Below are 22,131 nucleotides of genomic sequence, written 5' to 3'. Positions count from 1 at the left end.
TGAAGCAGGTTAAGAAATGGGAAACATTTAAGGACTAACTGACATTTTGATATACACTAATGGACATTAAGAAAGCACATACTAGTGATATGTTCCAGAAGAGAAAGCACATGAAAATATAGTTTCAGCAAGAGAATTTTACCATCATAGGAAGATCTAATAATTCTGTCAGGGACATTGAAACTAACAAACTTCTTTCCTAGAGAATTCTATAGCCCTGAAGAGGTATGCCTAAAGCCCCTTATAAAAAAGAAAAAAAAAAAAAACAACAACAAGTAGAGGCCCTACTGACTTCCCAGCTATAACCATACTACCAGCATTACAATGCTTTTATTCTTGGGGAAGGGGAGTTTGAGACAGGGTTCATCTATGTAGCCCTGGCTGCCTTGGAATTCACTCTGTAGACCAGGCTAGCCTAGAACTCAGAGATCCACCTGCCTCTGCCTCCCGAATGCTGGTACTAAAGGTGTGCACCACCACTCCTGGCTTGCATAAAGCTTTTAAAACTATATAAAGTAAGTTTAAAGCTACCCTGGGCTATAAGAGAGTTTCAAAAGACAAAGAAACAGAGAGAAATGAAGGCTTCAAAATGGCACAAGAATTACACTCTAGTTCTTAGAAAGAAAACAAAGTACCAGTTCTGAACTGGAAAGCAATATGCTACTCCTGTGCTTCAGGATGGCTACACCGTAGCCACAGAGGAGACACGGTATCCAGGCAGCCTTTGGCTGTTAAAAGAGACTTAGCTGAATGTTGAGACATGAACATGTTTCAAGCCACCTGAGAGGCTGGTGCAGAAAACTGAGTTCAGGACCAGTCTGGACAAAGAGTGAAATCCTGTCTCAAGCCCAGAGTGGGGCATCTTGTTTGTAATGCCTACATTCAGTAAGCTCCATCATGTGTTTGAGACCAACCTGGGCTACCCAGCAAGATTCTGGAGAGGGAGAAAGACACAGATACAGAGCCTAAGACCTTAGAGGGGGGGTGAGGGTACACACTGAGGGGTATAGTGGCCCATGACAGTAACTCCAGCCCTCTGGAGGCTGAGGCAAGGGACTACAAGATCAAGGTCAGGGTGGGCATCAAAGGTCCAGGCCAGCCTATTCTTCAGAGTAAGCCCTTATTTCAAAAAAAAAAAAATAAATAAAATTAGTCATGGACACAACTATCACAGTCAAACCACAGATCCAGTATCACTGATGAACAAAAACTCTTAACCAGGGCTGGTGAGATGGCTCAGTGGGGAAAGGCATTTGCCACTAAGTCTGATTGTGGGAATTGTTACCCCGAGTTATATTTTTCTGTCCCCATTTGAGGTGTTTATCTGCAAAGAATCTTAACTTTTCTCTGCTCCTGGAGTTGGATGAGGAAGTTTGAGTGTACGTGATTATTTCTTGATCCATGCTGGGATCAGGTGACAGTCCCTACTGGGGACAGGTGAAGGTGGAGTGTATGTGATCAGTCCTTGACCCCTACTGGGGTCAGGTGAGAGTTTCTCCTTGGGTCAGGTGACAGTCCCTTCGCAGTCCCCTCCCCATTTGGTGCCATGGTATAAAATCTAGCCCCAGCAGGACAATAAACGAGCTGCTGTTTCTTAAACAATTTTTTTGTAAAATAAAGAAGGGGGAGAACATCACCTCCCCAAATGCCCAGTTATCTACAATTTTATACATTTTCAATTTTTTAACAGTAGATAAACAAGGTCTATCAGCAATGGAGAGACATTGGCAGAAACCTTCCCAATCTCTGGGTTGGGTTAGATGGAAGGATAGTATCACGGGACAGTGGCAATCACCCACACCCATGTTGGCTAGGGTGAGGGGAGCCATTTGCGTTTTCCCTCCAGGAACCAAAAAACCCATCTGGGTGCCGGAGCGAAATGTTCGGCCAGTGGAGCCAGGCCCTACTGGTCCTGACAATATGGATTCAAGTGAAGAACATCGAGGGAGCCCTGAGATGGGCATTGGTGAGGAATCCACCCATACTGATGCCAGTAAGTAAAGTAAGCTCTGTTTTTCCATCCTTTTATTCCACCAATTATACGTTGGGGGTTCCTGCAGCAAATATAGCATTAGAAAGATCTTCATTGGGTAATTTAACATTTGATATATCTCATGCCCTTTGCTTCCGGAAGATTAGCAATATTTCAGAGATGCCTAGTATCTCTCTTTCTGGACCATGAGTGGTCCTTAGTAATTATTCTCTGGGAGACTTTTCTTCTGATTCTTCTGGGCATCCTTGTTTTGGATTGAGAGATATCTTTTACCCAATAAATTTTAAAAGAAATGTTTCTGGACTTCCAACTCCTCCGAGACCAGCTCCCTTATGTTGGAAGACGCCACAATCCTTCAGATTGTACTTACCATTATCTTGGGGAAATTGTGCTCCCAAGGAACCATAAAAATTGGAGGGAGATAAATATTTATGGTGGTTTGGTCACCGGCCTACCTCTAAAAACTCCTTGAGAGGGGCCTTTGATTATTCCTATAGAAATCCAAATATGGCAGGAGTTTCACCTACGTTCACGGGCATGTTTCTCTGTGGCTCTCGTGCATGTACAGATATTAGGCCTTTAGCCCGTCAAAGGGGCTTGGCTTTCAATGCTACAGCCAGATGGAACACATCAGACATCTTTGAAACATCCCTCCAGATTAACTATGCAGCGGGAATGAATTTCTCTATTGTCAGTCTGGCTTGTGTTCTGCCTCCCTTTATGTTTGTCTCCTTTAATGGGTCGGTCGGGGAGGATGGTGTCCTTGATTGTTCTTCCAGCTCCTGCTTTTTGAGCAACTGCTGGTCCTTGACGGATGAGTCCGTGCTGATGGTGAGAATTCCTGCTCTGGTTCCCCTGGTGGTAGAAGACCCACATGATGGACGAGAGCTTATCTTGTATCGAGAGAGAAGAGACTTTGGAATCACCGCCGCAGTCATCGCAGCCATCGCCATATCAGCCACAGCTGCCACCGTTGCGGGAATCACCGTGTCCCAGAATGCAGCGACTGCAGAGACTGTTAACACTCTTGCTGCCCATGTTACCCAGGCCTTAGAGACTCAAAATACCATGGACTCACATATTCAATTAGGGATGTTAAATTTAAATCAACAAACAGCCTTATTGCAGAAACAGATTAATGTGTTGTGGATGGTGCAACAAGCTTCTTGTTCTTATTTCTATCATTCTTCCTGTGTGACCCTTATGGAAGCAAAAAATATGTCCTTTGAGGTGCAACGCCTTAATGCTTACCTTAGAGGGCCTTGGAATGATTCCTTTGTAAACTTTACCCACTCTTTGGTACATCAGATTATTGCAATTAATGAAACCCGTGCTAAACCTATATCTGCTGAGGGATGGTGAAATGCCATGGCCCAGATTGGTGGTTGGGCACAGCGATGGGGAGGTGCCTTGTCTCTGGGGATCTTGGGACTAGTAGGGGTGGCAGTAGGTCTGCTCCTCTTAAAACGACTTCTAAACACCTTCACCAAGACTGAGCTTGTCCACCGTCAGGTGTTACTCAGTCTGGCCCATGACTCTCCCGGAAGTCATGAGGTATGGCTGCAGATGCTGAAAAAATGAGGGTCTCCAAGGACGGGCAACCTGTGGGGTGACACCCCCCCCCCCCCCGGCCTAAGACAGGGTATGGGGGGGGGAGCCCAGTGACGGGTAAGGGGAGGTACTTCCCTCGCAGGGCCTAAGACAGGACCCCTCATTATAAAATAAAGTTGGGGGAATTGTGGGAATTGCTACCCCGAGTTATATTTCCCTGCTCCCATTTGAGGTGCTTATCTGCAAAGAATCTTAACTTCCCTCTGCTCCTGGAGTTGGATGAGGAAGTTTGAGTGTACGTGATTATTCCTTGATCCCTGCTGGGGTCAGGTGACAGTCCCTACCAGAGACAGGTGAAGGTGGAGTGCATGTGATCAGTCCTTGATCCCTACTGGGGTCAGGTGAGAGTTCCTCCTTGGGTCAGGTGACAGTCCCTTCGCAGCCCCCTCCCCATTTGGTGCCATGGTATAAAAGCTAGCCCCAGCAGAACAATAAACGAGCTGCTGTTTCACCTCAACCTCATGCTCTGTGGATTTCATTCAACCTGGACACCCTCCGCCGAGACTCGTGGTTCCAGACCATGCGGGCGCAGTATCTGATGACCTGAGTTGAATCCCCAGGGCCTATCTGATGAAGGGAACCAAGTCCTTCAAGTTGTCTTCTGACATCAACATATTCACCACAGCACACACACCATCTCCCCAATAAATACATACGTGGAAAAAAGTTATCATTAAAATTTTTCAACAAAATAATCAAGAGGAAGAGCACATAAAGATTGCAAACTACACGTGGTGGTTTGAATGAAAATGGCCCCCACAGGCACTGGTAGGAGGTGTGGCATTGTTGAAGTAGGCGTGGCATTGTTGGAGGAAGAGTGCCACTGGCTTCTGAGGTTTCAAATGCTCAAGCCAGGCCCAGTGTCTCTGTCTCTTCCAGCTGCCTGCTGATCCAGATGTAGAATTCTCGGCTACTCCTCCCGCACCTTGTCTGCCTGTGTGCCACCAAGGTCCCCACCATGTTAACAATGGACTAAACCCTGAGCCCGTAAGCCTGCCCAGTTGGAAGGCTTCATTTACAGGAGTTGTCGTGGTCACTGTGTCTCTACACAGCAACAGAACACGAAGACACTACACAAACAGGACCCTGGGGTGCACACCCGGGATCTCGGCACTCAGGAGGTAGATGTAGGAAGATCAGAGGCTTTGCTTCATTCTTGTCTATATGACAAGTTCAAAACTAGCCCAGGCTTCATGAGGCACTGTCTTTCAAAACATTATAAATTATGATCATGTGATGCACGCTAGGGTTACAGCATTCACAGTATAAAATTTCACACGTGTGAGACACCAGATCCACAGGATAAACACCAAAACAGTGTAAGCAGGTCAAACAGATTGTTAGAAGTCCTAGAATGCCTGCTGAGATGCAGCCCTGCTTCCTGGCTGTAGTGAGGGGACCAGCTTGGCTCCACTGCCTGCCTTGCCTAGATGTTCTTCCCGGTGTCAGTGTGACATGACGAGGGGACCATGGACTGGAAGCTCTGAAAACCACGTGCCAAAATACCCTTCCCTGAGACAAAAGGCTGCCTAATACATCATTCAGAGGGCTTTCAACCAAGGCTTCAAGAACTTACAGTCAGAGGGAAGCTGTCATCAGCGGATGTGAAGCCATCTTAGCTCACTTTGGGTTGACTGTTCCAGAGGGGGTCTACACCATCACCACAGGAGTGTGGTGGCGGACAGTCAGGGCAAGTGGAGCTGGCGAGAGCCTCTCATCTCAAACAGCAAAAGGAAGCAGACAGAATTCACAATGGTGCAGGGCTTTTGAAACCTCCAGCAAGACTACACCTCCTAAGCCACTACCGGAGGCAGTTGGCTCTCTACACACCCAGGCATAGATGCTTTCTTGAAAGGAAGCTGGAGCGGCCTGCTGTGCTGTCAACTGCCAAGTTCTATACTAATTGCTCATTATTTAAATCATCTGTGTGCATGTGTACAAGCATGTTGTTCAGTTGGAGCCTCCAGCTTGCTCCTGCACCATCTGGAAAGCCTCATTCCTCTCTCTCTCCCCCCCCCCCCCCCCCCGCAAACCCTGCCCACTCAGAGAGTCTCTGAACAAAGGAAACGCCCCAAAAAAATCCCAGTTCCGCATTCCTGGCGATTGTTGCAACTTCCGTTGCTGCCAGCTGTCCAGATCCTCACCTAAGCACTCGGCTTTTGACCATACTTGGTGCAAACCCAGTTTGTGGCAGGTACATCATCAGCCCTCACCGACAACCTATAAAGTAGCCCTACTTTAGCTGGGGGAACAGGGGTGCAGCCCCTCTGGCCTGGATCTCTTGGGACTGGAGAACTAGCCTGGAGGTTACTTTGCTCAAATAAAGCTGTTGTTACACTTTTTCAATTTGGCTTGATCTGGCTAACCCTACTATGTGTGGGGGTGGGGCACAGAAAACCGATTAGGTTTGAGCATATGAGTGTGAGAACCCAGAGAGGCCAGAGAGGAGCACTGGGTCCCCTGGTGCTGGAGTTACAGGCAGGTTGAGCTGCCCAGTGTAGGTGCTGGGAACTGAACTCAGTCTCTATGCCAGAGTACTTCTCATGCTTAGCCACTAAGCCATCTCGTCACCCCCAGTAATTACTCCTTTTTAAATGATTTCTCCCACGTACTAAGAACTTTTTAACCTTTTTGTTGTTTTGTTTTGGTTCTCTGTCTATTGTCTGTTTTGTGGTGTTGTTATATAAGTGCTTATCTGTGAGTTATGGGGTTTCTCTGTATATCTTGAGGTGACCTTGAACTCGTTGGTCCTAGTGGTTCAACTCCGCAAATGCTGGGATGGCAGCAATAAAACCACACAGCTGGCATTGTAATGGGAGTCTACACTGCCGGATCTGTGCCCCAGCGCATCATAACCACCCCATGAGGCAAAGGTTTGATCCACTGCATAGGTGAGAAACTGTACCTAGGAAAATTGTCTGCCTAGAATCACTTGGAACTCAAATGCAAACATCACCCCTTTTGGTGATGAAGTCTCACTATATAGACTAAGCTAGCCTCAAATTCCCAATTCTCCTGCCTCAGTGTGTCAAGTGTCAGAATTTAGGCAAGCACCACCATGCCTGCACAACCTAAACGATTTGATAGTACTCCACTTACAGATGAGTACCATGGTCCCCCAGCTGTTTCTCATCCTCTTGTGGGGACCTCTGTGTTCTTAGGTCCTAAACCCAATTTTTTGAGATCTGCCCTCAAACCTACCCATTGATGGCAGATGCCAGTGTCCACATGGTACCATATCTACACTGGTCATTGTAGTCAGGGGAGGAACACAGGGTGTCAGGTTCCTAGGTGGCAAAGGGAGGAACCTGATGTCTAAATGCTCCTGTACAGACACAGCCTGAAGAGAAAGGGGAAGCCAAGCACCGGGGGTGGGGAGCTGAGTCTGCTCTGCTCCATGGGCTCAGGCAGGCAGGTACCAAGGCCCCAAGGCAGGAGTTACGGGTCTTGGTCCAGTTATCTGTCCTGCATGGGGCTATAGAGCTGCTTCAGCAGACTCAAGCCAGCACTGAACCTCGGATAAACATCCAACCATGAACAGGAAGCAGGTGGGCAAGTGGCTGGCACCTGACTCCACCACACCCACTTTCCTGAGTTGGGAGAATCCACTGTTCCTGCTTCTTCTGTGAATAAGTAGAGCTCCATCCCTAACTACTGCGCTGGGAATCTCTCTCCAGCCCTTCCTTCTCCTGGAGGCAGCAAAGCCAAGTTGCAGAGTGTGTGGCTATTTTGTCAGGTCCCTGCAGACACCCTCGCAAGGCACAGCTTCAGTCCCCCCACACTCCATTTTCCTCATCCAAACCATGCCCTCCAGGAAACAAAGGCTGAAAATCAGAGACAATTTGTAGCCACTGGCCTCCCACCCAGGGCCTGCTGAAACCAGAACACTGGAGCCACAGATGGCCGGTTTAAGCCCCATCTCCTCCCAGTCCCTGGCTGGGAAACAGCTGAGTGTAAACTTCAGCTGAATTTTCTTCACAAGGTGCAGTGGGGATTATGTGGTCAATTCTGAGTGGGACTGGAGGGAGGCCCACCCTGTCTCCTCTGTGTGCTTAAAGGGTTACAAGAAGCCATGGGCTGAGCGGATAAGGATAAGACAAGCAGTGTAGGTAGAAATAGTGTGTACACCTACAAGCACTTCAGAGGCTGAGATAAGAGATTCCATGAGTTTGAAGCCATACTGGACTATACAGTGAATCCCAACCCGATGTGAGTGATATAATGGGTTTCTATCTCGAAACAAACAAGTAAAAATCAAATATTGCCCAAATAAAACAAAAGTACTACCAGAAAAATAAAAATAAACAAAAGGTAGAGACAGAACCATTCATTCTTTTATCTTCTTGTTCTCTCTCCCCATATGTGTGTGTACACACGGCACATGTGTATACACATGTGTGCCTGAGAAGTCAAGGCTGTGTCTCCTTCTGTTAACTTTCTACTGTATTTCTGTGACAGGGTAACTCTCTCAGTTAGACTGTGGTCTACTTGCCTCTGTTCCCCTAGCACTGCGGTTACAAATATCTCAGCACACCAGCACGCCAGCATGCCAGGTCCTCTTGTTGCATGGCATGCATTTTACTCACTGAGCCATCCTCCCCCCACCCCCTTATTCATTCAGTCTGCACATGGGTTAAATTAAATCTGTTCAGTGACCCTGTGAAGACCTGTTATTGTCTTCAACTCTTAAAGTCACAGTACAGGAACCCAGAGGGAAAGCGACCAACATGGGTAACTACAGCTACAATAAAGCATCAGAATTTATAAGACAGAAGCAAGGGGTAGTCAAAGCTGGAGCCCCCCAAATTGGAGCAGAAGCAAGAAGATCAAAGTGTATTTAAAGCCAGCTGGGTCTATATGGTGAGCCTGGGTAAGCCTTGTCTTAAAACCAGCAAAACGTGAAAAGAGAAAGCGTGCCTGCTGAGTGGGTCTGGTTTCCCGATTTGACAGCTGGGGATCTGTAGCTAACGGTGTGGAACTCACAAAGACGATGAGCAGTTGGTAAAACTTCTACACAGAGCCAAACTGAGGCAGATGGAAATGTGGGGTCTGAGTCCCACTGCCCTCTCAACTAGAGGAAGTCCAGTACACGGAGAACCTCCTCAGGTCCCCGTCTTCTGACTGGACTCCACCCCCATGGGGACTTGGAGCAGTAGCCCCGCCCCGTGCTCCTTTCTCTATAGCAGAAACAGGAAGAACAGCCCTGGTGCTTGCACGGGGGAAGAGATTAGACATCAGGTAGGACTTTCCACAGCCCATCCAAAGGCTGTCCCTATTGCTGGGTGGGTACCTCTGAAGCTCAAGGACCAAAGAGGGAAAACCAGTCCTTTATGCCTGGGGCGCAGGAAACCAGGGGCAAAGAGTGGGGGTCATGCTGGTTTTTCACCCTCCTTTCCAGACACTCACTGTAGGAGTGTGCTCCTGGAGTTGGAACTTTCTTGAACAGCAGAACATTCTAGAAAATCAGATTCAGCTGTGTGTGTGTGTGGGGGGTCAGTCTTGCCTTCCTGTCCCCCTCCTCCTCTAGGTGCCTGTTGAATGTCCAGACTCCTCTCCCTTTGCCCCACCCCCACCCCCATAAAAAGTGGTCCTCAAACACTGCTCATGTAAGGTTAATACCTGAGACAGGAGTAAGGCCGTACCTGGAGGTCATGTACACTTGGGCCATAAGCAGGGTTCACTGCTACTTTAATAATTTTATTTGAAGTATCTTTATTTTTTTAAATATTTATTTATTATGTATACAATATTCTATCTATGTGTATGTCTGCAGGCCAGAAGAGGGCACCAGACCCCATTACAGATGGTTGTGAGCCACCATGTGGTTGCTGGGAATTGAACTCAGGACCTTTGGAAGAACAGGCAATGCTCTTAACCACTGAGCCATCTCTCCAGCCCTTGAAGTATCTTTATATAGAAGGTAAGTTGTCTCTACTTTAGGCAACCTGCACAGAAAATTTTGCTGTTTTTGGAGTTCAAGTCTCTCAGTTGATAAAAAGACATTAATTAGGCTCCCGAGTGGCCAGGTCTTCTCCTACCCTCTGAGTCTCCAAAGCCTCCTAACCTATCTCTTTCGACTCTGTTATCAGTTATCAACCCTCGGAAAATACTGAAAGTTGGCTCCTGTCAGCCCTCCTCGGGGCAGAGACAAACCCTCGGAAAATACTGACAAGACACTCTACCCTGCCTCCCATCACAAGAATGAGCATCACCACACCCAGTACCACCCCAAGGTTTGCACCTCTCAGCAAAGCAGAAGGGAGGGGAGGAAGGAGTTGGATCATACAAGGCCTAGGAGCCTTGGGCCTAACCGTGGTCTCTGCCTGTCTGCCTCTTGCTGTGTCTGTCGCCTGCCTCTCACCACTTCTGTACCTGTCCCCAGTCCCCTCTCACCACTTCTGTACCTGTCCCCATTCCCCTCTCACCACTTCTGTACCTGTCCCCAGTCCCCTCTCACCACTTCTGTACCTGTCCCCAGTCCCCTCTCACCACTTCTGTATAGGACCTGTCCCTGGTCCCTATAACCATTTACATCTGGATTCACAAGCATCATCTTCAACGGCTTGGGCCGGGTACACAAACACCACAAATAAAGACATATTTCTTGCATTTGAGTACCCCAACCTCAAGGCCTGCCACTGGAGGCACAAGGGAAGCAAAAAGGTACTGTTTTGCACAAGGATCCTACCATGTGCCGGTCACTGAACGGGGTCTTCTCTTCACTGCTGCGAAGGATATGGGCCCAGACCTCATGGAGCAGCCCTGCAATCCTAGCTTGGGAATCCAAGACAGGATAATTCCAAATTCAAGACTAGCCTGGGCTACAGACCAAGAGCATGTCTAAAGACAAACTAAGGATCCCAGTGGGGACGTGGCTGGGTGGGAGAGCTTGTCAAGTGTGCTGAAATTTCTAGGTTCAATTCCTAGTTACAGACACAGACAGACATACACACAGAGGGAGGGAGGGAGGGAGGGAAGGAAGGAGGAAGAGAGGGAGGAAGAGAGGGAGGAAGAGAGGGAGAGGTTAATCAAGATCAACAAGTCAGGAAGTGAGAATCCTTATTCCTGCCTATACCTAAACAACCCTAGGGCCTGAAGGGAAAGGTCTCAGGGGGAAGATGTGTTGAGAGACCCAAGGGACACTAGGGAAAGATGGGTCGGTGTCAACAAAAACAAAGCAGAGTGGCACTCGCCTCACGGGTCTGGATTTGGAAAGAGAAAGATAGTCACAAGTGTTCAAAGCTAGTCAGCCGGAGCCACAAAACCAGAAGTGCACACCCGAACCTGCAACAGGCAGTCTGCGGTAGTAGGGTAGGGCGAACAGCGCTAGCTTAGCCTCCTGGGGCTTGGGTCTAGGAAACCCAGGGTGAACGGGTGGCCATCATTACCCAGGCTTACAAAAGTCCTCTAGGTCCGGCTTCCTAAGCCACTCCACTATGGCTGCAGTTTCCAACTTCCGCACATGACCAGTACTCAGAAGCAGCAGAGACAAGGGGCCCTTATACCAGGGCCAACATCATCACTGCCTTCAGCACAAAACTGCGAATTCACAAACATCCCCTGCCATCAGCCACAGTCCACTGCCACTGATGTTATTGGCAGGACTAACATCTTCCTGGGCCATTGTCTGGCAGCTCAAACATACTGGCAGTCCTAGGAACCCACTGACAGCCTGTGCAGGCCAGGATGAGTTGTCTCCAGGAGACCAGGGCCCGGTGCTGGCTGCCTAAATTCACCAGAACCCATAGATGGAGCTGAAGGCAAAAACAGACTTAGTTCTGGGAGACAGAATGGAACCTGATATCACAAGCAAAGACACAAAAGCATCTAAATTGCAGGTTACAGAAACCAAATACGAAGGCTCCAAGCCTCCAAGTCAAGAGACTCTGGGGGAGAGGACCCCACAGTCACGCTGCACAGATGATGGAGACCTAGACCAGTCTGATTATGCAGGCTACAGATTTCCCTCCCCTGGTTCTGGAAGCTAGACCACACACTCACCGTTTCCAGCCTGCAGGGAGTAAAGCACCTTGGGCCTTCTCAAAATAGTGTCACAAGGATGTCCCAGGAGAATTCAAGTTTACATCTGCAAAAGAGTCAATGTCTTAGAGGCTCCAGCTTTGAGACTGTTTCACTAAAATTTCAACATTCTTTTTTTAATGATTTATTTATATTTTTCGCATGCATTGGGGTTTTGCCTACATATGTGTCTGTGTGAGGGTGTCCAGTGCCCTGAAACTGCAGGTACAGACAGTTGTGAACTGGCATGTGGGTGCTGGGAATTGAACTCTGGTCCTCCGAAGAGCAGCCAGTGCTCTTAACCGCTAAATCATCTCTCCAGACAAAAAATATTAATATCTTCACTTTCTTTTTTGGGGAGGGCAGGGTTTCTTTGTAGCTTTGGAGCCTGTCCTGGAACTAGCTCTTGTTGACCAGGCTGTCCTCGAACTCACAGAGATCCACCTGACTCTGCCTCCCAAGTACTGGGATAAAAGGCGTGCACCACCACCGCCGGCAATGTTAATATTCTTAATGGAGATATTGCTATATAGAAGTAACATTCTCTCTCTATATATATATATGTTGGCGACTTCACAGCAAACATTCTACTTGACCCTCAGCTGATAACAGTTCCTTCCATCAGACTGCAAAGGGAGTTCTCCAGAGGGGATTCTCTATAGTAGGGGAGTTCCACTAGAATGTGGGGCTCTCTAGAGAGAGGGGTTCTCCAGAGTGGAGAGGTTCCGTAGAGTAGAGGTGGTCCTCTAGAATAGGGGTTTCTCCAGAGGGAGGGGTTCTCCAGAGGAGGGCTTCCTTGTTCTTCCCATGTCCCGCTAATTTTTCCTTCTATCTGGTCAGTCTTTCCACAGGCATGCCTTCACTCTTTAAATCTCCTCAAACTTCTCTCCTCCCTCATAACTGGTCTACACGATCAGACCACCAGTCGTCTCATCCTAAATCCCTGTCCCTCTGACTCTCCTGCAGACCCTCACCTCCTCCCTCAGGCCCCAGGTCTCCTCTGTCAGGCCTCTGGGCTCTGAGCAGCATGGGTCTCTCTAAAGCAATTCCTCACTTTGGCCTTTGTGGGCCCACAACACTGAGAGTCAGGGGATGACATCACCCCAATCTTCAAGAAGAGAGTATTGACATCCCTGAAGTCCCACAGGGAGGTGACTGGGACTGGAACCCAGGGCCCTCTGGACAGGGTAATTAGGTTGCTTGGGATGGCCCTGAACTTTGTAGTCTGAGCTGGTCTCAACCTCAGGCCTACACCACCATGTCTGATGTGAAGGTGAGTTGAGCCTGGATCTAAAAGCCCTCTCCTCTTTCTCCTTAACAGGGCACTGAGGGGACATGTAGATGAAGGCAGGCAGGCAGGGGGTGAGCCCTCTGTACACAGCTACTTCTGGAAGCCCACATCCCAGGCCCCACTATCTGCCCGGGTAGAGGCTCAGCCAGCAAAAGTCCTTTTCCGGTCAGGTGCTCACACTCAGGATTTCAAAGAAATGCTACAGGGACGGGGTGGAGAGAGAAAAGGGGACAGGGTGGTGGGTGGTGCATGTGCTCAAGGGGCTGGGGTAGGACCACCATCAGCTGTGGTCAGCCTGACTAGTGTGAGGAGTCCTGCCTCAAAAGGTGGGGGGAGGGGGAGTAGGAGTGGGAGAGGGGGACAGAGAGAGAGAAGACTGGGTGTCAGGGATGATAGGGACAGCCCAGCAGGGAAGACAGAACTTCCCACTTAAGGCAGGTGCATGTGTGCACCCTGTGTGTGAGTGTGTGTGTGTGTGTGTGTGTGTGTGTGTGTATAACAAGACCATCCATCGGGGCCAGGGCCTCTACCCTTGCTTATCTCCATTCAGATCAAGACTGCCTGGGCTAGAGATTGAATGTAGGGAGATGGAATTAAACCCGGGACCGCAAAAGACAACAAGATGATTACTTCAGACCACTTCAAGGTCTCCCTGCTCTGGAGACCCCATCCTTCCTGCCAGGGTGTTTTCCACTTCGAGAGATGGTTGTTTTCATCTCTTCAGAGTCCCTAGTTCAATTCTTTGTTTGCCTCTGAGAAGAGTCTGGACACCCGGGCTGCTGGACAACCTCGTCAGACACTCCTGTCACACGCGGGCTGGGATCGTGGACGAGTGCTTCCCTGGGACGCTCCCCTAAGTTCCATCACAGAGAGCCATTGGGTAGTGCCCAATGGATATGTGGGAATCCGAATTCCAATCCATGCTCTAGAGAACTGGACTCAAGAAAATAAATGCCTTAAGGGGAAGCGGTGGTGAGAAATCAAAAGACACACGTCTAAAATCAGTACGGTTCAAAAACTAGTCCTATATAGAGCGAGCCCGAGATTCAGAAATAAGACACAAAGCAAGAGGCACACAGGGCAGAGGGAGCGGGGTGGATCCGTACAGCGACGCAGGTCCAGGAAAATCCTGGGGCAACGAATGACTGGGGCCAGGGAGCAGGCACTGACCAGCTGACAAAAGTCCTTTCAGATCAGCTGGCTGCAGAGAAGTGCCACAAACCCTAAACCAAGCGGGGGCCTTCATTCAGGGACGGGGACCTGCATCCCTGGGCCTCCTGCCACAGTCCTGTCCCCCGCGCGGCCCCCACCAGGCCAGAGCTGCGGATAGCGCTGCAGCGGGACTCGAGTCCCCAAGCAGGGACCAGGGATGCGACAGGACGCCAGGAAGCCGGGAGCCCGCCCAGCCCCCACCCCACAGGCGGAGGGACGGAGGGCTCGGGCTTGGGGACTCTGCCGCCGCCGGCACCAGCTCCGCGGGGACGTCGCGCTCACCATGGCGGAGTCCGGACACCCCGCGTCCTCGCTGCGCGGCGCAGAACCGTGCCGGTACCGACAGAGTCCCCCGGAACCTGGGAGGCCGGCTCCAGATCCCAAGATGGTGGTCCGACGACGTATCAGGGACAAAGGCCCCAGCAAGACCGCAAAAGCCCGCCCCCTACTCTCGGTCTCTTCGCCTGATTGCACGTTTCTCGTCCCGGTGCCTTCGATTGGACAGAGCTTCAGTTCTCACCGGCTCAGACCCTGAGTGACAGAGAGGGGTACCAATCCATGGGTTGATAAAACTAGAATACTAACTTCATTCCCATCATTTAAGAATGACAGCTTCAGCTGGGTGGTGGTGACGCACGCCTTTAATCCCAGCACTCGGGAGGCTGAGGCAGAGAGTGGAATCTCTGTGAGTTCGAGGTCAGCCTGGTCTACAAGACTCCAAAGATACAGAGAAACCCTATCTCGAAACAAACAAACAAAAAGAATAAGTTTGTTTCTTAACTCTGATGTAACCTGCAAAACATAATGACGCCATTTACACGATGTATATCCTTGTCTTCCTTTTTCACTGTAGTTTTCTAACAATCTCTAACAGTCAGTTCTTTTCTCTTCCTCATAAAAGGGACCTCAGGAGGCCAGAAGGGTCTACTCTCTAAAATCCCAGATTAGGGCGAGACAGCCTGCCGGCCAGTCCCCCGGTGCACCTCTAAACTAAAGCTTGCGCCAGTTCCAATTGTGGAACTGGTTTATCTACCGCAATTTTCGGGATGAATAGTATCTTAAGGTAGGGCGTCCTGTGCGCCCTAACATGGCCGGCCAGTTGAACTTTTGCGCTTAGCCTTGTACAGAGGCTATACAATCCGGTCCTAGGGTTTGGAGGCGAAGTAGGGTTTGGAGCAGGTTCGCCTCCTCTGCCTATTAAAGAACTGAGACAGGCACCCCAGGTAGCAGGAGGGAAGACTCTCAGACACAGCAGGCAACAACCGTTTACACATTTCATTAAAAGCACTACACTTGTGCTACTTTTGTGACTCCCTGGGAAAAGACCACAGACTCAATCCAATCATAATTAAAAGTTGTATTGATTAGCTGTTAGCAGAATGAACAGTCTGGGAGACACATTCGAGATTGCTGCGAAAGAAGGTATGGGAAAGAATTTTTAAAGGGAAAGCCAAAAGAAGACCCTCAACAACTATGCAATCAAGCAAAAACTGTTTTGTCCTGCCAAGTCAAATGATTAAGGAAACTCAAAACAATCATTGGGTATCTCCGTAAGCAAGTTACAGAAACAAAAAAAGGCAGTCAGATCATAACAAGTAGATAGTCATGGCTGTACACGGGGGGTCTCTGAATCAGGGTTACTGGGAACTTATCTTACAGGGACTGGAGTCAGAGACAAACGGGTGGTGGGTACCAAGAAGGACGCCCAGCATAAAATGGTGCTTTTTTAGCCATAACACACTCACACAGCCAGGCACACACAGAGACATTCTACAGAGCACAGAGCAAAAAAAAAGGGGGCAGCTCCATTTTTCTGTTGGAGGGCTGAAGGTGTGAAGTATCGTGATGGCCAACGAGGGGCCATTGTGGAGGTTTGAAAGAAAATGACCTCTATGGACTCCTAGGGAGTGAGACTATTACAAGGTGTGGTCTTGTTGGAGTAGGTGTGGCATTGTTGGCAGAAGTGTGTCCCTGGGGGCGGGCTTTGAGGTCTCCGATGCTCAAGCCAGTCTCCCAGTTTCCCTTCCTGCTGCCTGCAGATCCAGATGCAGAACTCTCAGCTCCTTCTCCAGCACCACGTCTGCCTGCATGCCGCCATAACAATAATGGAGTGAGCCTCTGTTACTCTAAGCCAACCCCAGTTAGACGGCTTCCTTTATAAGGGTTGCAGTGGTCATGGTCTCTCTTCATGGCAATAGAAAACCTAAGACAGCCCCCTTCCCCTAATTGAGGAGTCGTCAGTTCAGACAAAGAAAGAGTATCTGAGAGGCCACAGCTATAGGCAAGCATGTCCAGACAGGTGTTGAGCATATCTGACCAGCCATCTAGAAGTGGGTCACTGCTGACAGCAATGGGGGTGCGGGTGGGGGTAAAGAAGAAGCCAGAAGTCTGCCATCTTTGTTGTTTTTTTGTGTCCTCTTTCTCTGTCTGTCTGTCGGCAATCTGTCTAGATCCTGGTTCCTTGGCTATATTGTGAGTTATTTGCAGATATAGATTATAGATATGTCTTATTCATAGATGAAAAGAATGCATCCATGTTTTTAAACTTCTTGCAAAATTTTCCAACACTGATCGTTTGAGGAGGAAACCTGGGCTTTGAAATGAGCAGCAATCCCCTAAAACTCCAATGTCCAATACAAATAAATGTGGGACCAAAGTATAAAATGTTTTCAGTTTTTGGTTCACTCCTGTCCCCTGATGGCCTGGCGCCAGCTTTCATACCAGTTATATCCCAAGAAGTCTAAATTTAATTTTTGTAATACACACATAAAAATAAAAACTAATGAAATGGATTATAACAACAACCCATTCAAAAAGTGATGACATGCTTTGTATTTCTCATGGTGGAAAAAAAAAGAAAACATATAAACGTATCCCACGTAGATACAACTTATTTCCATTCTTCTGTATATTTCTAGGCTTTTTACGCCTTCCAATACAGATAAAATTATTACACTCGAAACATCTTCTTATGAATGCAAATGACATTAATGAGGTGATGTGTCTACTGAGAATGTTTTGTGTAGCATGATTAATAAAAACCCGGAAGCAGTAAATGGAGTTCAACCTGAAGGTCAAAAAAGCAAAACAGTCAGCCTGTACCTCAGTTCGAAAAAGCAATCCTGCCTCCAGGAATCTCAGAATGAGGCTGTGAGTGAGAGCTGTCTCCTCCCGTTTTATATTCCTCTCTCGGGCTGGGATTAAAGGCGTGCAGCAGTACCATCTGGTTTCTATGGCAAACTAGCATAGCTACCGGGATTAAAGGTGTGTGTCACTACTGCCTGGTCTGTAAGGCTGAGCAGTGCGAATGTCTTACTCTCTGAACTTCAGGCAAGCTTTATTTATTAAAATATAAATGAAATATCACTACAGCTTTGTCTTGAAGCAATATATGCAAACAAAGGAGTAAGTCAAATTTGTTTTAAGTTTTATTTTAGCTATGCAATGCTGTTTTCTACCACAAGGAACTGAGATGCTGCATTGTGCTGGGAGCCCTGTGACCTGGTTTCAGATCAGCATTTGAGTGCTTGTCCAACACGTCTCCACAAGGCAAAGCCCATGGGGACAGTTTCTCACTCAACACCAACCAGCAGACCTGGGAACAGCCCAGAATTCTGCTGGGACCGCCCAGCCTGCACGCTCTCTTCTCTCTCACAACGTTGACGATTCTCCTGGTGGTTTTTACTGTCACTTCATCTTCACGCAGGGGTCAGAGGTGAGCACTCCTGGAAACCCCGTTTTCCTCAAGTATTTTCCTCTAAAATTCTTGGGAACTGATGCTTCTCAGGTTTCTTATCTGGAAATACCAGCAGTCACCCTAGACCCTGGGAATCGTTCTGACTCAGTGCTGACAGGATCAGAGGCAATAAAAATTAATGAGCAGTTAAAGAAATGCAAGCTAATTGTATGTAGGCAGTTTATGGCAAATCACTCGATTTCTGTAAATATGCTTTGTTACGTTTTGAACGATATTGTAGTTCATGAAAATGTGTACCTATGTTTGCTACTCTTTAGCTTTGAAAGAACAGGATGTGCCTCGCTTGATACTGAGCCAAGCTAACAAAATGCTGAGCGTTGTTTTGATTTAAAAGATGTTTTGATGAAAATCAAGTGTTCCCGTTCTGATGTCCTTTTCTTAATCTTAATAAAGAGAAAAATACTCACTCTGGATGGGGAAGGACCATTTTCTGTCTTTTGTCAATCCATTCACAGTACCTTAGCTTGGTGATCGTGTGTGTGTGTGTATGTGTGTGTGTGTGTATGCATGTATGCACATCTAATCTTAATTATGCTATGTATGTAATTTGTATTCAGATTTTTTAATAAGATGTTTAAAAATGCTTAGTTTTTTACGTGAGCTTTATCTACAACTGCTAAGATTTAAACATGATTTACAATCCAGTGCTGGTGTAACTGACCAAGTATGGTATTCAATACACATATTTGGAGTCCTTTGCCACGGTGAAGAGAAGGGCTAGAATGATACTTTGCCTCTTGCCTTCCAAGGTCAACCGAGTTCCCCGGATTTCTACCGAAGAGCCCAGAACATAAAACTGTAAGCCTAAACACATTTGGGGGGGGGGGGGAAATAAAGCCACTATTAACCTTTAGCAACTGCTTTCTGCCTTAAGAGCAGATATCCTGGATATCCTGGCAGCTACTGTGTGCGGAAGTAAAGTTTTAACAGTTGCCTCCCAACTCAGCAGTTAGGGCGGATAAAGCTTAGCTCCTAACCATTGCCTCTATAGGACTCCTGCATTGTATTCCCTTAATTTTTAACTTCCCCTCTCTGAGATTCTGCTCTCTACCTTGCATCCTTTCCACAGGCTCCTGCAAACATCCTAAATTAGCATCCTAAATCAAAAGTTGTAAAACTTAACACGTAACATGACTCTAAGCCTGACCTCAAGGTTGTAAATGCTCTTTTACCCACACCTGATGCTTGATTTTACTTTAAGAAGAGACTCAAGGGGCTGGAGAGATGGCTCAGAGGTTAAGAGCAGTGCCTGCTCTACCAAAGGTTCCGAGTTCAATTCCCAGCTCACAAATATCTGTAATGAGGTCTGGCTTGCAGGCATACAGACAGACAGAATATTGTATACATAATAAATTAAAAACATAAAAAAATTAAGAGACTCAAAACCTGCTTCCATTGTCAGAATGTCAGAAGCCCTAACTCTGACCTACGGCCCCAGTGCACAGGGAGTTTTTATGTGTCCCGTGGTGATTGGAATAAAGTTTGCTTCTGGCTTCTAGGCTTCAGTGGTCTGTTCTTTATAATTTGCACACCCCTGGGATCCAACATTTTTGGTGCCTAAATCCGTGACTTTATGCAATGTTGGGAGGGGATACCCCAGTCTCTAGCAAACTTTATTCTACTGGTTTTGGTCAACTTGTAAGTTTTCTCTGGATTTTGTGTCTGGTATACGGAAAAATTGGGGTTCAACAGAGAATTGGTGAACATGCTGTTAACTTCTGAGCCAGAAGAAGTAGGGGGACACCCTGGCTCTTCCTCTGTCCATTTGTGGCCCTTGGGGACTGGACCAGGACTACATGGCCCATCATACAGAGTTCTGTCTGTGTCTGCTGGCTTTTCACCTCCTCATGTTGGTTTATTCATTGTCTTGGTTGCTGTCAGTCTTCTTGGTGTGCTTGTGAATTAATCTCCACCAGAAGCCAAACTTCCTCTAAATCTAGGGTCCCCTTGGACTTTGTCTCTTCTTTCTCATTTCCAGGACTTCAGGAATGCTCCGCAGTCTCTGTAGCCTGTGTGAAACCAGGGCAACTAAAGGTCTTCTGCTCACTAGAGTGGCCAGTCCTCCAGGCTAGATGGCCTCCTGAAGGTTCCTTTGATCTTAAGTTTATTCTTAAGGCCCAGGACTTTGTTTTCAATCACAGTCCAGACCACATCCCCTGCACTGTGGCCTGGCGCTGTCTCCTGGTTAACCACCCTTCCTGGCTAAAACTCCTTATTCTTTCCCCAAACAACGAGACTGTGAAGGTGGACTTTGAGGTCTCATATAAACTCAAGCCATGCCCAGTGACTCAGATCACTTCCTGTTGCTTGCAGATCAAGATGTAAGACTCTCAGCTACTTCTCCAGCATCACATCTGCCTGCATGCCACCATGTCCCACTACAATGATAATGGACTTAACTTCTAAAAATGTAAACCACCCCCATTAAATGTTTTTCCTCATAAGAATTGCCATGGTCATGATATTGTTCACAGCAATAGAAACCCTAACAAGGTGAGAAGGACATCAGGACTAGCCACCAGCTAGTCATGGAGTAAGAAGGAAAGAAAAGTACACAAAAATAGAAAAAGATAAAAGCCAAGAGGCAAAAGGTAGTCAGGATAATTTAAGAAAAGCTGGCAAGAAACAAGCCACACTAAGGCCAGGCATTCATGAGTAACAATGAGCCTCTGTGTGAGTGATTTACTTGGGAGCTGGGTGGCTGGCCCCTCAAAAAGCCAAAACAGTAAAACATCATACAACTCAAGATGGCCCGACCAGGCCAGGCCAGGCCAGAACTGATTGACTGTAAGGGTGAGTAAACCACCTAGAGTCACTGAGAGCTCAGAACATAGATGGACAGAGCTTCAGGTATCTGGGAAAGCTAACAGAACTTGATGTCCCTGTGATACACATTACTAGTATTACTAGTGAAGGCTACAGTACCCTGAAGCCCAGATATGATGACCCCTGGAGCTTGGGACCAGAAGTCCTGGGAGTACAGAGGACAAACACAAAGTGACATAGGAATGGGAAGCCAGGGGACAGCGTCCGGTGGTGCAGATACGTGTGTTACAGAACCAGTAGACTGGCATCCCGGGGCACAGAATTATAGGCTGAACCAGATGTTCAGAGCTGTTGTTTCCATCTAGGAGTCCTGACTGGGTTTGTTTTCTCTACCAATTGAAGAGTTAAAAGTCATGAAAATCGCAGACACAGCAAGGTAAGAGCTTACATGCTTTATTACAGGTGAAGAAATACACACACAGCAAAGTGCAGAGAAAGAAGGGACTTGGCAACCAAAGTCCATTTGCCCCTGGAGGGATGGAAGTTTTATGTGGCTTAGAAGGGCCCCTCTTCCTCTCATTTCTGACTGTCAACTTAGAAGTAAGGGGCTTGGATTGGCCCACAGTATCAGATAAACCCGTTCAGGACTGGTCTTGAACACATTTAAGATATTCAAGTGGCCTGGACACACAAGCCGGAAAGGAGGCCCGTTGGCAGAAGAAACAGCCTTTGTCTCCAGTCAGGATGGTAAAGCAGTGGAAGTTTGTCATCTTTATTATTTTTCTGTAGCCTCTATCCTTGTTGAGGATCTGTCTGTGAAAGACCCCCAGAGTGGGGAGACTCTCACTCAAGTCTCGGGATAACAAGACCCCCCCAGGAACTCACGAGAGACCGTCCTTGCTGCAATCACACAAGGTTTATTGACAGGAACCAGTGCGCTGGGGCCGAAACTCATTTCACACAGAGGGGTAGAGGAGTTCGACCCCAAGTAGCTGGGAGAGGGGGTATTTAGGGGAAGAAACCATAACCCAAAAGGAGTAGGAAAGGCGTCGTTGGAAAATTCTGAAAATACCAGTGATAATCACAAGGGGATAACTCCCCGTTTCTCAAGATTGTTCTCAAGATTATAACTTTATGGCCAGCTAGTTCCTGGAACAGAGTCACTGAACTGGCTAACCTAGATTTTTGGTTCTTCTCTCCCTGCTAGATTTTTGGCTGTATTCTTTCTGTGAGAGGGGTCTGGATTTATCCGGGTCTTTCATCTGGTTCCTACTCCCTCGCTGTAAACTACCCACCCTTGAGCTTGGGATACTCAGGTTCTTGTTATCCGCCTCTGTAGGTTCAGTCAAGACAGAAGCAGGGTTTCTATGGAGACTGGGATTAGTTAAAAATCTTAGGATTCAAGACATCAGGATGTATGAGAACTCAGGAGGAGTTGGAGTCTGAAGCACAGGGCTAGAAGCCCATCCTTACGACAGCACA

General features: G+C 47.7%; 1 protein-coding gene and 1 long non-coding RNA gene across 2 annotated transcripts in view; one reads left to right on the top strand and one right to left on the bottom strand.

Annotated features, from left to right (window-relative positions):
- The window catches only part of LOC125408356 (uncharacterized), a 51,560-nt gene extending 37,017 nt beyond the window's left edge, over nt 1-14,543 (bottom strand). Inside the window, exons 1-2 of the mRNA XM_048446611.3 lie at nt 14,409-14,543; nt 11,606-11,690 (exon numbers count right to left, since the gene is read on the bottom strand). The gene's annotated coding sequence lies outside the window, so the exon portion shown is untranslated. The remainder of the gene's footprint in view (nt 1-11,605; nt 11,691-14,408) is intronic.
- A 3,185-nt stretch (nt 14,544-17,728) lies between these two features.
- On the top strand, nt 17,729-20,311 carry LOC146894724 (uncharacterized). Its single transcript, XR_015001577.1, has 3 exons — nt 17,729-17,841; nt 18,633-18,681; nt 19,862-20,311. It is a non-coding gene; the product is annotated as an uncharacterized LOC146894724 (long non-coding RNA).
- The last annotated feature ends 1,820 nt before the right edge of the window (nt 20,312-22,131 follow it).

The sequence above is a fragment of the Myodes glareolus genome, chromosome 4 (assembly GCF_982192425.1).
Source record: "Myodes glareolus chromosome 4, mMyoGla1.1, whole genome shotgun sequence".
Lineage (NCBI taxonomy): Eukaryota > Metazoa > Chordata > Mammalia > Rodentia > Cricetidae > Myodes > Myodes glareolus.
The sequence above is the reverse complement of the archived record's forward strand: the minus strand, read 5'-3'. Positions and strand labels throughout refer to the sequence as shown.